Source organism: Lolium perenne, chromosome 3, assembly GCF_019359855.2.
Source record: "Lolium perenne isolate Kyuss_39 chromosome 3, Kyuss_2.0, whole genome shotgun sequence".
NCBI lineage: Eukaryota > Viridiplantae > Streptophyta > Magnoliopsida > Poales > Poaceae > Lolium > Lolium perenne.
In genome coordinates this window covers 158635032-158649508 of record NC_067246.2, presented here as the reverse complement: position 1 = coordinate 158649508, position 14477 = coordinate 158635032, and positions in this window count along the sequence as shown.

The window sequence follows — 14477 nt, the reverse complement described above, 5'->3', positions numbered from 1 at the left end:
TAGCTCAAGCGGCACTGCCGCCCGCAACACCACGGCAGTGCCGGCCACCCCACCTGGCACTGCCGCCGTTGCACAGGTGTGCCTCCAAGTTTGGTTCAGTTTTGACTCCGCTTTTTGCCCCAATTTTGACAACTTTTCGACGCCCGTTTGACTCCAAATTTTAACAATATTTCCCAAATACTCCACATATCCCATCTCTAATTTTTGACGATTTTTTGAGCCCAACTTTTGATAGCTCGTTTTGACCCAACTTTTCGGGCATTGACTTAATTTGTTCGGTTTCCGATTTGGAGTGCATTGGTTGTCTCTTACGCTCCGCGCCGACATCAACATCGCGGTGACACCTTTGGCACCCCGGTTTCCGGTGCAACTCGACAACATCACCACTTCGCCATCGCAAGTTCGCGTTTCGACATCGCCTAACATCAATAGGTATAACTTGCACTCATCTACACCTTGTAGCCCCATTTCTTCCTTTGTGTACCTATTCTATTGAGACTAGCTTTTCGAGTGTTGTGAAGCATTGCACAAGTGTCACGACCGTGAGTGGGTTGTTGTGTGTGTTGTGTTGAGCGAAGCTCCGAAGCAAGCTCAGTGAGAAAGATACACAAAAGAAGAAAAGTGATATACATACATATAGAGAAAAACAACAAAGCTTCTAAGCATAGCAAAAGAAAAAAAAGTGAAAAAAAGGAAAAGAAATACAAAAAGAGTGTGTGTGCCACCGATATCGAGGAGTCCAAAGCTTCTAAGCAAAGAGAGAAAAGAGAAGAGTGGCATTAGTGCAAATCTTGTTGCTTCTTTCTTGTGCAACCAAGCTACGGTCTTTCTTGTGTTGGTGTGACACCGAGCTTATAGTCTTCGTTAGGACCATCTTGTTACTTAGCTCACTTCCTTGGTCGTGCTAACCCCATTGTTCTCCTTGTGTGTGTTTCCGTGTTTTCTTGATATAGATCACTACTCTTGACATTTGACTTTAGATCTTACCCACATTTGACAATAGACTTTTCCGTTGGTCTTTTTCGTTTGCTATCCACTACTTACCCACCACATATAGAGTTCTTAGCCTTTTGCGTGTGCTTTGAGTGTGTGTGTTGTGAGTAACCCCGATACATTTCAATTCTCTTGACTTGAACCATTTTCCGATACTTTCTTGATAGGTGAGATACTTGTGTAGTTTTCCTTCCACCACATACACATACACATACACTTTTCCTAGTGATTGCTATACAATATGACCCCACAAGAGCATGCTGAGATGAGAGCATACTTCGACGAGCTAGATGCTTGAGAAGCCAAGATGACACAGAAAGATAAAGCCGAGTGCAACGCATACTTCAAACACCTTGAGAGCAAGAGTGATACACACCATGAGTCGAGTGAAGATGTTTTGATTTCTAACAACTTAAACTCTACTCCTCTTATGTTGTCTTCCTCTTTGCTAGGTTTCTCGGACATCGACGACGCCATTGCCATGGAGATGAGGGACTCCACTATATGTGAGATGAGCGACTCCACTATATGTGAGATGAGTGACTCCACTATATGTGAGCTTGATGAGTGCCTCCACTTCGAGAGCATGAGTGATACACCGAGTGAGATGAGAGTGGTAGTTGATAGGTCATGTGAGGCCATTTCGAATTCTAACAACTTACCCTCTATCTCTAGTGTGTTTCCTTGTGTCTCATTAGGTCCCATGGATGACGAGACGCCGGTCATGGAGAAGATGTACATGGTGCATGAAGATGATGCTATCACACCATGCTTGATTGAAGATGAACATGGAGGCCACATCGAGCCTACCTCTTCGACAACACCTACCTCATATGAGTGGGACTACAAAGGTACCTATATGGGTGTTGATGATGCCATGATCCCACTAGTGGACATGAAGATTGATGAGTGCATGCATGATCTTGATGATACAAATGCTATGTCATATGCTTCTTTCACTTTCCCTTGTGATACTTGTGATACCACCATTGTTGATCATGTGGAAATAGTTGCTTGTGAAAATTTGACCATCCCATGCTATGATACAAAGTTAAACATGTTTTGTGCTACATGCTTGCAATATTCTCCCATTAGTGCAACCAAAATGTTGAATACTTTCTCTTTCCAATGCTTGGTTTGCCATGATGTTAATATGCTTGTAATTGAGATTGCCCCCATAGCTCTCTCAAATTTTGGAGACTTTGCCTATATCCATGATGAGCATGTTCATGTGTTTACCCCGCATATTGACCATATCTATTATGATGCTTTGCTTAACGCTAATGGTGATGTGCAAAAGAAATGGACCATCATGATGGATGATGTGTTCATATACCATGCACACACGTTCTTTGCTTTGCCTATTGTGTGTGTAGGTACAAGAATGCCAATGTCAACCTCGGTTGATCACGAGTTGACAAAGAGAGCTCTTGAGAGCATAATAGAAGTGAGTTCAAGATCGAAACCGGCTCTGATACCTTTCCCATGCTTTGCATTGAACATGCCGAACAATTTCTCTTTCTTATGATTCTTTTGCAAGCATGATGATGTGATTCTTACCATTGGTGTTGCCACAAATATGAGGACCAATTTCTCTTTCCGATGGTTTGTGTGCACACATGTTGATGATACTTTTGACACTCTCCCTTATGTGTTTTTGCCAAATTCTCCTCTTATTGCTTCAAGAATGTTGAACAATTTCTCTTTTCGATGCCTTGAGTGCAATAATGCACATGAGTTTCTACATGAGATGGATATCATAGTCGTCTCACAATTTGGAGATTTTGTGTTTCCGCATTTGGAAGATGTCCATACGGAGTTCTTACACATTGACCTTGCATATGCATTATTCTTGTTATATTTGTGTTGTGCTAACGGTGTTGTGAACATAAATGGACATGTCGTTGATGATATGCTCCTCTATCACGCACACATATATTTTGCTTGGTCTTTGTTGTGTGAAGCTACACGTGACTTGTGGATGAGCGTCAATGAGTGGTTCCACCCACATACTTCAACGACCCAAGATCTCTCGATGAGAGCACACTAGCATCTTGCTAAGGTGACCTCCTTCTACTTACGGCCTCTTGCTAAACACATTGAGCTTTGGCTACGCTTTGATTGCTCCTTTTCTTTTCTTGTGCTATTGATAGGGCTCTCGACAACTGAAGGGACATTCAAGCGTTGGTGTCATCTACCTCCTCTACACGTTCATGAAGACTCATCGTCGAGGATGACTCTTTTTCAAGTGGGGGAGATGATGCAGCCCGACCTACGTTCTACGCTTCATCATGCGCGTCAACGTCAAGAACCACACTCAAGGCCGAGGTCACGGGGCATGGAAGAGAAGAAGGAAGAAGATGCGTCCGAGGTCGCCAAGAAGAAGAAGTCGCATGAAGCATCACTTCTGGGCCGGATTATCCACCCCCATCAAGGCCGGACAATCCGCCCTCCCCATGCACTTCCAACACTTGGGCTTAGCCCATGTAACCTCCCTCTATGCTATTGTATGCCTAAACTACCCCTCCTTAGTGGCTCCCTATATATAGGCTCCCACCTCCCCCTTCATTAGACTAGGAATGAACTTGAGAGAATTAGGCTCATGCCTCCACCATCCCTTTGGGATTAGGGAAACCCCCTCCTTAGATTATCAAATCTATTGTATCAAGGCACTCCTTATATGATTAGTCTCTCACACTTTTGATTCTACCACCGGTCTCTCACTCGTGTGATTCTACCGATCGTATACCGATCTTCCTCTCGGGGATTCTACTGCGCGTCTTTCTCTTGAGAGACTCTATCGGGATAGTGGTTCGGGCTATCAGTAAACCGGAATTGTATCGGGTTGGTGTGTCGTGTGTTCATCGTGTTCTTCGCCGTGTTCTTCGTGTTCTTCCTCTCCCCCATCTTTCCCTTGGTCAATTCGTGAGATCGGGCAACCCACGTGGCCTTAGGCCCCATCAGCTTCCTTGTAGACCAATTTAGCTCTACATGCTTATTTTCCCGCTTCCAAGGATTAATCCTAGGCAAAGGGATCCCTCGAGCTTAGGCTTTTGTAGCGTTGAGCCTTTCGTACGATGTCGTTGCCTAATCGACGGTACCCCGGAGGAGGGATCCTCACGAGGGGGAGAAGAAGTAGGGGCCATAGGGCGGAGTGCACACGGGACGGTGGTACGCGATTTACCCAGCTTTGGAACACCTGCACGATGACAGGGCCTACTGCTGCTTGTCTGGAATTATCCGGGCGCTTTCGCGATGTTACAATGAGTTGAGATTCTGCCTCTAGGGCTCCCGGGATCCGGCTTATAAAGGCGCACGGATCTAGGGTTTATATGGAGAGTCCTACCCGGATACAGGTTTCCTAACTACGGTACAATGTCTTGCCGTGTACGCCAAGGATCCGCCCTTCCATCTACGTCGTACCGGATCCGGGTCCCTTAATGGGCCTCCGTGGATCCGGGTTCCTCCTCAATGTCGGTTGGATCCGGCTCCCTGCTCCTGGGCCGGACATCTTCCGTTAAGATCAACAGCAACTGGGCCGCCCGATGGGCCACATGCCTCACCACCATCTGTGGGCCACCCGGGCTTGCCGGATCTAGGCACTGTCGATGGTACACCCATGAAGTATACCCACAACAGTAGCCCCCAGAGTTCTCCGAGTTTCACCTGTTGTTTCCGCCTTGCTGGTCCATCATGATCTCCGGCAAATGTTGGTAACGCGGAGGAACTTGAAGAACTCCAACTTCACATTTTCTCCTTTTTCCAACTTATAGCCGGAAAATGCTCCCATCCTGCGGGACTTCATCCATCGACGTTCCAAAGAACATTTCCGGGTTACTCCCTACTCGCGAATGAGAGCCAACTTATCATCACGCAATTACCCGGAATCTTAAAAGACTCAAACGGTTCCGCCAATTCTGGCGCCATTTTCGCGCGATTTGCGCGGTAACTTATCTCTAGCCATTTTTACCGTTTAGGGTTTAGGACACGTGTCACGCATCCAACGGTGCGACGCTTGCGTTCCGACCACAGGATGCGGAGCACGAATCTCGTCCCGCCGGCCTATAAATATCCGCCGTCGACGCCTTAACCCTCATTCACCCCCCTTCTCACCTCTCTGCCAAGCGCCGCCGCGAGCTCCCTCTCCGCCGTGCCGGAATCTCACCGGAACATCACCGGAGTTACTTTGCCGCCGCGTCGTGTTCATCCTGTTCTTAACATCAGCGAGCCACCACGCGGAAACCTCGTCGCCGGCGACTCCGACCGCCGCAAACGCCATTACGGTAAGTCTTCGAGCTTTGCTCTCGCGCCGTAGTTGGTAGGGATGAACTTGGGGAAGACGATGTTGGATCCGACTAAAGAATGTTTTCCGCCATTCATCTTTTCTTCAGATGTCTTCAACGACTCCGCCTCCAGCCTCTGAACCGATCATGGCCACCCCAATCTCCTCTGCCCCTTCACCTTTCGCTCCAGTTAAGCTGGGTCCTTCAAAGGATTCCGGCAAGGAAACCGAAGGGACTTCCGCTAACCCGAAAAAGGCCTCCAGGGAGGATCAGGCGGAGCACAAGGCGGAAGAGGCCGCTGCCAAAAAATCAAAGGCTCGCCAACGAGATGCTGAAGCCAGGGGAAAATGGTGGCCTTGCACCACCACCCAGATGGAGCTGACGAACCTCGAGACGGAGGGCTTCCTGCAATCCGGAAGCTGGAGGTCAGTCCCTAATGAACTAGCCCCAGCTCCGGAGGACAATGAGATGGTGCTGACGAAGGCACTGGTGGAGCGGGGTTTTTCGTTTCCGCCTTCGGACTTCTTCCTGGAGATCCTGAAGGTCTACGGGCTCCAACCCCACAACATCTCTCCAAACAGCGTGCTTGCGATCAGCAATCACGTCACCCTGTGCGAGGGCCATCTCCGGGTAACTCCCGAGCTTCCTCTGTTTCAATACTACTTCACCGTCAAGAAGGAGAGAATCCGGAACTCCGCCGAGCTCGCAACATGCGGATCCATCACCTTCATGATTCGCCCGGGCCGCGTCTACCCCCACACCGACCGCCACGAATCCGCGCGGTACTGGTCCGGAGGCTTCTTCTATCTGAAGGACGTTTCCGACCCGACGAGCACAAGGAGGCTGCCGCCGTTCAAGAACTGCCCCGCCACCGAGCTTCCGACATGGACGCACTGCCCCCACCTCTCCGAGTCGCCCCAGCTCACTCGCGCCGTCAGGCGGATCTGCAAGCTCACGGAGGAGGGGCTGTCAGGGAAGGACTTGACCCTTTCCTGGTTCACCAAGCGGATCCAGCCGCTCCAACACAGGGACCGGCTGATGTTCCAGTACTCAGGGCGCGACGACCCAATGCACGCCACAAAGGACAACTTATCCGCCGACGCCATCGACAAGAGGATCCGGCTCCTCATCAAGGTTCCGCGTGAACTTCACGTTCACGTGTGTAACAAAGACATCCACACGAAGGGTTCTGGAACCGCGGTACGTCGTCTCGATTTTTTGGTCCATTGCTTTTCTTCGCATTCAAACTTTTTTGTCTAAGTGTTTAACACATGCATTAGCTTGAGGCGCTCGATGAAAGTGAACTCGGAACTCTTCTCCGGGTTCCTTCCATTGGCAACACGGATCCGGAGGCTGCTTCGGAGGCAGAAGTCCACGAGGCCCCACGCCCTTCTAAAAGGAAGAGGCCTGCTCCGTCCAGCCCCGCCGCTAAGCGCACCCGCGAAATGCCTAGCACTGCGGCAACTTGGAAAGCGGAGGCGGAAAAGAAACGCCTCAAGCTGATTAACATTAGCAACAAAGGGCAGCCCGCCATCCAGAACTTCTTCAAGCCCTCCGGGTAAGTGTCTGTTTTCGAGATCCAAGTTCTAGTTTCACGAGTAATTCCTTAGTTGTTTATGCTTTTTTCTTTTTACTGAAGCTCTGGAAGCCAGCCCCCCAAGGCTCCAAAGATCTTGAAGAAGAAGGTCAAGCCGTCTCCGGCTTCAGTTCCTGTTACTCCAGAAGTGGAGATCCCACCCAAAGCTTCATCTGCTTCAAAGCCGGATCCCAAGGACATCATCGACCTTGAAGATCTTCCGGAAGATCCCGCAGACCTTGGAGATTCCGCCAAGGGTGCCTCCTCGTCTGCCCCTCCTCAAGATCAACCAAGCGCCACTTTCGCGGAGCCCACCGAGGAAGAATATGAGGAGAAGGTAAAGCTCGTTCAAGCGTCAAAGGCGATCCGGGTGGATCCTCGACCGACCCAGTCTCTTCAAAAGCTTTCCCTCGCCGAGCGCCATACGGAAGTTTCCGCCATGCTGAACAAAGTCTAGGGGAAATCGGATGAAGAGATACAAGAGCTCACCGTCCTGGAAAACGATCTGAAAGAGTTTTTCGCCAAGCAGAAAGAAGTGCGGCAGGTAATACTAGCCCCCAAGCATTGGGTCAGACATTTCCGAGTAACATGTGTTAGCCGATGCTTTCTCAAAAATGTACCTTAGGCGGAGATTTAAAAATTTTATTCATTCAAAAATTTGGATTCTTCGCCAGCCCCCCGGATTTCAAATATCCGGCTAACTCCTCTCTGCTTCTCAGACGACGCGGAAATTGCACGAGGATCTCCGCATCCATGTGTTGGAGCAAATCACAGAGATTGAAGGGCTGCGTCAGATCGCGGAGAACAGCAAGAATGCTATCCAGGTTCTTGAGACCCGCCTCCGTGGTATGAGATCCGAGTTGATTTCGTATACTAATATAACTGTTCATGATGCTTGATATGTGCAACTTTCCGCCTTCAGAAGAAACTGCCAAGCACTCCTCGTTTGATGAGCTTTCCGCCAAGGTCAAGGTGCTTGAGGCGGAGAACGAGTCCCTCAAAACCTTCATCCAAGAATCCTCTAATAAGGAGACTGAGGCGAGGAAGGAGCTCTCCGAGAAGCATGCCCGCGACCTGGTGGAGCTGAACGAAAAACTGGAGAAGAGCCAGGGCCGCGTGCTTTCCGTGATAGCCAAGAACAGAGTTCTAGAAGCGGAGACGGAGGCCATCGACAAACTTATCTTCCGTAAGCGTTTTTCCGTGTCATTGCTCCGACTACCTCATATGCTCTCTCTCTAACGAAACTGGGCCTTCTTCCACAGCGAGCCTTGGCTTCGAGTGGTCAAAAGAGTCGAACCTGAAGAGGACGGAGGCATACGATGAAGCGCGGATTTCCATTGACGCGTTATTTGAAGCCTGTCGCGGAATCGCCAAGACTCTGTCTCTGAAGAAGGCCAAAACTACAATCATCGATACGATGACCAATCTCATGGAACAAGTGTCGGACTTCATCAAGGACTGGCAAAAATCTTCCGCGCGCGGAGTCGCCTCTCTGGTCTTAGCCACCTACAAGGCTCACTTCCCCTCGCTCAACTTTGCGAATGTTGCACGCGGAGCCCCCAAAGGTTCCGACATAGGTGCCATCCTTGCGGAAACCCAGGGCTATGAGCGGTTGTTTGTCAGGCGAGTGAATCACTCGTTCTGGTATAACAAATACGATCTGCCCAAGGGATTTTCCGATGCAGAGGAGGAGGACGAGGGTGAGCCAGAGTATTATGGCGAAGGCTCCGGGTCAAGCGTCGAGCATTCTGGAGAAGGCTCTGGTGAAGACTCCGAAGCCGGATCTGGTGACAGCGACGGCGACGACTCCGCCTACCAGGAATCTGAAGAAGAGGACTCCGAGTAGAGTTCCTGTTTAGACAATGAAACAAGTTGCATCACTTTGGCCCCAGAGTGGGTTTGTAATAAGACTTTAAATTCTTAAGTAGCTAGGAAACGAAACGACTAGGCATGGGGCGGAAACACTTATCCTGCTATCCGTTAATATTATGCGCATGTTTCGTTTTATGCTGGAAAGCAAGTGCTGATTTTATTGTTTTTCCGGCTTGCCCGCTTGACCTTCCGCGAGCCGGAGGACCTTAGCCGGAAACACTCGCCAGCGGCGACGAAGCCCAATGGCAATCCGTCCATAACCGCGGAAACAAGCCCCCAGGCATAGGTGCCGGAAATCGCTACTAGGAATCCACGAGTTCGCAACAGATAACAACTTAATCAGAAAACTTAAGCTTACATCCTAAAGGACGATTTTTTGAAAATCACAACTTTCATACACGCCTAGGTGGAAAAATCCAGCTCTGCGGTTTTAGTCGGAAAACATACATGATCTAAAAATGAACAAGTAAAGGAGGTAAAAGACTCGGAGAGTGAACCATAAGCTTTATTTCATTGATCATGTATAACTATTACAGAGTTTGTAACTCGGAAAAAATATGCTAAGTGTAGAAAGGACGTAGCTGTGCGATGTTCCAAGGGCGATCTATCTCGTCATAGATGTCATCCAGATCCTCATGCTTGCGTTTCCGGTGCCAATTAGCAGGTCTATCCTTCAGCTCGCGGAAATCAACAAGGTAGTACGACCCGTTATGAAGCACTTTGCTAACGACGAAGGGTCCTTCCCATGGAGATTGCAGCTTATAGTCTTTCACCTGTCGAAGGCGGAGGACCAGGTCTCCTGCCATGAAGGAGCGATTCCGAACACGACGACTGTGATAGCGTCGGAGCTTCTGCTGGTAGATGGCGGAGCGCTGGTCAGCTAAGTTCCGAGCTTCCTCGATCAGGTCCACAGATAGCTGTCTGGCCTCGTCAGCTGTTTCTTCATTGTAGGCGGAAACTCGCGGTGAATCGTGAATGATGTCGGAGGGAAGAACGGCTTCGGATCCATATACCAGGAAAAATGGGGTAAACCCTGTTGACCTGTTAGGTGTAGTTCGTAAACTCCACAAAACAGCTTCCAATTCGTCAGCCTAAGCTCCAGCTGCTCGTCGCAGCGGTTCTTCAAGGCGCGGCTTAATTCCTGATAATATTAGGCCGTTAGCCCTTTCAACCTGACCATTTGACTGTGGATGAGCCACAGATGCGAGGTCCAGTCGAATCCCTACCGTCTCACAGTAATCCTTCAATTCTCCTTGTGCGAAGTTTGTGCCATTGTCTGTGATTATGCTGTGTGGGATGCCGAATCGCATCACGAGGCTGCAGACAAATTTGAGTGCCGTAGCACCATCAGCTTTCCTCACTGGCTTTGCCTCGATCCACTTGCTGAACTTGTCAACAGCGACCAGAAGGTATTCAAAACCGCCAGGAGATGATCTTTTTAACTTACCAACCATGTCGAGCCCCCAGATCGCAAATGGCCAGGTGATAGGTATGGTCTTCAGCTCTTGGGCTGGAGCGTTTGGTTGAGTAGCGTAGTACTGATAACCTCGGCAGGTCTAGACTATTTTGTCAGCATCTTCTTTAGCTGTGAGCCAGTAAAAACATAGCCGAAAAGCTTTTGCAACGAGTGACCTGGGGGCGGCATGATGCCCGCAATCCCCTGCATGGATCTCTCTGAGGATTTCAATGCCATCTTGATTGGAGACGCATTTGAGAAATACCCCTGTTGCACTTCGTTTGTAGAGCTGTCCATCAACGATTGTGTAGGATCTTGCTCGTCTGACGATCTGTCGCTCGAGGACCTCGTCCTCTGGCAACTTCTGATCGATGAGGTAGTCCAGGAAAGGCTGTGTCCAAGCCGGAATGATAGCCATCACTTCCCTAGCCGGAGACACTGCCACTTCTGGGTTTTCCGGGTTAGCGCCCTTTACCGAGGGTATCCGGAGATGCTCCAGGAAAATTCCAGGCGGAATTGGCTTCCTGCCGGATCCGAGCTTGGATAGCATATCTGCCGCTGTGTTGTCATCCCGCCTGACGTACTTGACTTCGTATCCGAGGAAATGTTTTGCGATCTCATCAACTTTGTCTCTGTAGGCCGCCATGATGGAGTTTCTGGCGTTCCAGGTTCCGGCTACTTGCTATGCCACCAGGTCTGAATCTCCGCAACATATAATATGCTTGATCCCTATCTCCTTGGCGATGCGCAATCCGTGTAGTAGAGCCTCGTATTCCGCCATATTGTTCGTAGCTTCGAAGTGTATCTGCAGAACATACTGCAGTTCTTCTCCGGTGGGGGATTTCAGGGTGACTCCGGCTCCCGAGCCTTGGTGCTGCTTGGATCCATCGAAGTGCATGACCCATGTCTCAGGTTCCGGCTCCAGGTTTGTATCCGGAGCTTCTGTCCAATCTGCGACGAAATCTGCCAAGACCTGGGATTTGACCGCGGTCCTGGCTTTGTAGTTGATGTCGAAGGCGGATAACTCAATGCCCCATTTTGCTGTGCGTCCTGTTGCGTCAGCGTTGTTGAGAATCGTTGACAGCGGAGCCTTGCTCATGACTGTTACTGGATGCTCCTGGAAGTAGTGTCTCAGCTTCCTGCTGCCTAGGAATACTCCGTAGGCCAACTTCTGAAAGTGAGGGTAGCGCTGTTTGGACTCCGTAAGGACTTCGCTAATATAGTAGACTGGCCTTTGGACTCCGTACTCGTGACCTTCTTCCTGTCGCTCCACCACGATGACGAGGCTGATGACCCTGTTGGTAGCTGCCAGGTAAAGAAGCATAGGCTCTGACTCTCCTGGAGCTGCTAGGATAGGTGGGGAGGTGAGTATGTCCTTCAACCCTTGAAGAGCTGCATCCGCTGCCTCGTCCCAGACAAACTTGTGTGTCTTCTTCAATAGCTTGTACAGGGGAAGTGCCTTCTCGCCAAGACGGCTAACAAACCTGCTGATTGCTGCGACACAACCAGTGAGCCGTTGCACATCTTTGAGACAAGTTGGCCTTTTTATGCACAAAATTGCCTTGATTTTTTCTGGGTTAACTTCAATGCCCCTGTTAGAGACAATGAAGCCAAGGAGTTTTCCAGCTGGTACGCCAAAGACGCATTTCAGCGGATTCAACATCATCTTGTACCGACGGAGGTTCTCAAAGGTTTCTGTGAGATCGCTGATCAAGTCGGATCCTTTCTGGGTCATGACCGCGATGTCGTCGATGTAAGCGTGTACGTTCCGGCCTATTTGGTCCTTCAAGCACCGCTGCATCGTACGTTGGTAGGTGGCACCTGCGTTTTTCAAGCCAAAAGGCATAGTAACATAGCAGTATGTACCAAACGGGGTAATGAATGAAGTCGCCTTTTGGTCGGACTCCTTCATCCGGATCTGATGATACCCGGAATACGCATCAAGAAAACACAGAAGTTCCGCCCCTGCCGTCGAATCAATGACTTGGTCAATGCGCGGCAGGGGAAACGGATCTTTCGGGCAATGCTTGTTCAAGCCAGAGTAATCGATGCACATTCTTAGTATTTCAGTGTTCTTTTTGGGTACAAGGACGGGATTTGCGATCCAATCAGTGTGGATAACTTCTATTACAAAACCTGCCTCCAGTAACTTTGCTAACTCCATTCCTATGGCGCGGCGCTTCTTGTCTCCAAAGCGTCGCATAGCTTGCTTCACCGGTTTAGCCCCCGGGTTTATGTTGAGGTAGTGCTCGGCGAGTTCCCTTGGTACTCCGGACATGTCAGAGGGTTGCCATGCGAAGATATCCATGTTAGCGCGGAGGAACTCGACGAGCGCGTCTTCCTATTTGGGGTCCATGTTGGCTCCGACTGAGACCTGCTTAGAATCGTCGTCTTCCTTGAAGTTGACTTTCTTGGTCTCTATCGCGGCCTTGAAGGAGTTTTTGTGCTCGGAGATCTGCTTCTTGGTGGTCTGCATTTCAGTCGGATCCACCGCGGCTCTGTAGCCTTTCAGCTCTTCTCCAGATATTACAGACTCTGCGAAGGCGGCTTCGCCTAACTCGCACTCATGAGCCTTTTTGTAGTCTCCGGATACGGTAATCATACCCTTAGGACCCGGAATCTTGAGCTTGTTGTAGATGTAGCATGCTCTTGCGTGGAACTTGTGGTAGGTGGGCCTACCGAAGATGACGTGGTAGGAGCTCTTGAAGGGCACAACTTCAAATGTGATCTTCTCTTCGCGGAAGTTGTGAACATCGCCAAAAGCCACGGGAAGTGTGATGCTGCCGAGGGAATTCGCCTTCTTACCCGGAACCACGCCATGAAACTCAGTGTTGCTGTGTTTGAGCTGTTCCTTGGTGAGGTTCATCCGCTCTAGAGTCTCCAGGTACATGATGTTCAAGCTGGCTCCACCATCCATGAGGCACTTGGAGAAGTCATACCCGTCTATGCGGGGACTTACAACCAAGGCATAGCATTCTTTTGGCACAATGGCAGGGTGATCCTCCCTATCAAATGTGCACGGGACTTCCGACCACCTGACATACTGCAGCACAGCCGGAACTGTGGCGTTCAGGATCCGGGTAGCTGACTTGGCAGCGCGGACTGTTGGGGTTCCGAGGAAAGTGTGGTAAGCCCCCACGCTCTTTTTCTCGAATGGGTTGGATTTACCTGCGGACCCTGCCTTGGGATCCGGCGAGTTATCATCCTCATCCATCGCCTCGGAACTATCTTCCTCTTTGTCCTTGTTCTTGCCCTTGCCTCCCTTGCCGCGTGGGCGGTGCTTCCGGGCTCGCTTGTATCCTGCCTCCGGGTCGTTCTTTAGATCATTGACCCACTTGCAGTTGCGGTTGGTGTGAGTGGACTTCCCTGTAACCGGGTCCAAGTGGGCTAGGCAGGGCATGTCTCTGTACTCCTCGTAGGTTTGCGGGGCGCGGGATCCGCCAGCTGTGACCTCAGTGGCATGCTGCTGACCCCTGCCGGCTCCGCCTCCACGGCCGCGTCCTCTTCCGCCTCCTGAACCTCCGCGTTGAAACGCCATGGCGACCATCTCGGATCCGCCACTCTTCTGGTCATCAGGGTTCTTGCGCTTATGGCTGCTGCTGCTGCCGTTATCACGGTTCTTCTTTTGTTGATGTAGGGGGATTGCTGTAGCTGCGAGATCACCGCCTGCGTCATCATCAGCGGCAGTATGATCACTGGCAATGGAGATCATTTCATCCACAGTCAGTTTGTTTGAGTTAGCCAAACGAGTGAGCGTATGCCTCAGCAATCCTCCCCTCTGCAGTCCACCAATGAAAGCGTACATGGCGGTGGTGTGGTCGACGTTTTCGCACTCGTTCCTGCATGCCAACCATCGTGTGAGGTAGTGTCTTGAGGTTTCTCCCTTCTTCTGGATGCAGGCTTGCAAGTCGCTTGCCGTGGCAGGTCTTTTGTAGGTGCCTACGAAGTGTTTCTCGAAAGCGGTCTTCGGGTCGAACCTGCACAGGATGTCGTTCTTCTCGAGGTCACTGAGCCAGATCCGGGCTGGACCTACAAGGTACAACTGGAGCATGCGGCAGGCGATGTTAGGGGTTCCTCCGGCAAAGGTTACTGCATTATAGTAATCCTCAATCCAGGTATCCGGCCTTTCGGTGCCATCATAATGCTTCAGGTTTCCGGGTAGCTTGAGGTTCATCCTTAGCTTTGGTTCCTCTCGAATCATCCTGCCAAAGCACTTCGGACCAATGTAGTCGGTTCTGTATTCGTTAAGGCGTTCCCGCGCGTCGCGCGGGCCGTGGCGAGGAGATTGTGAGCGAGA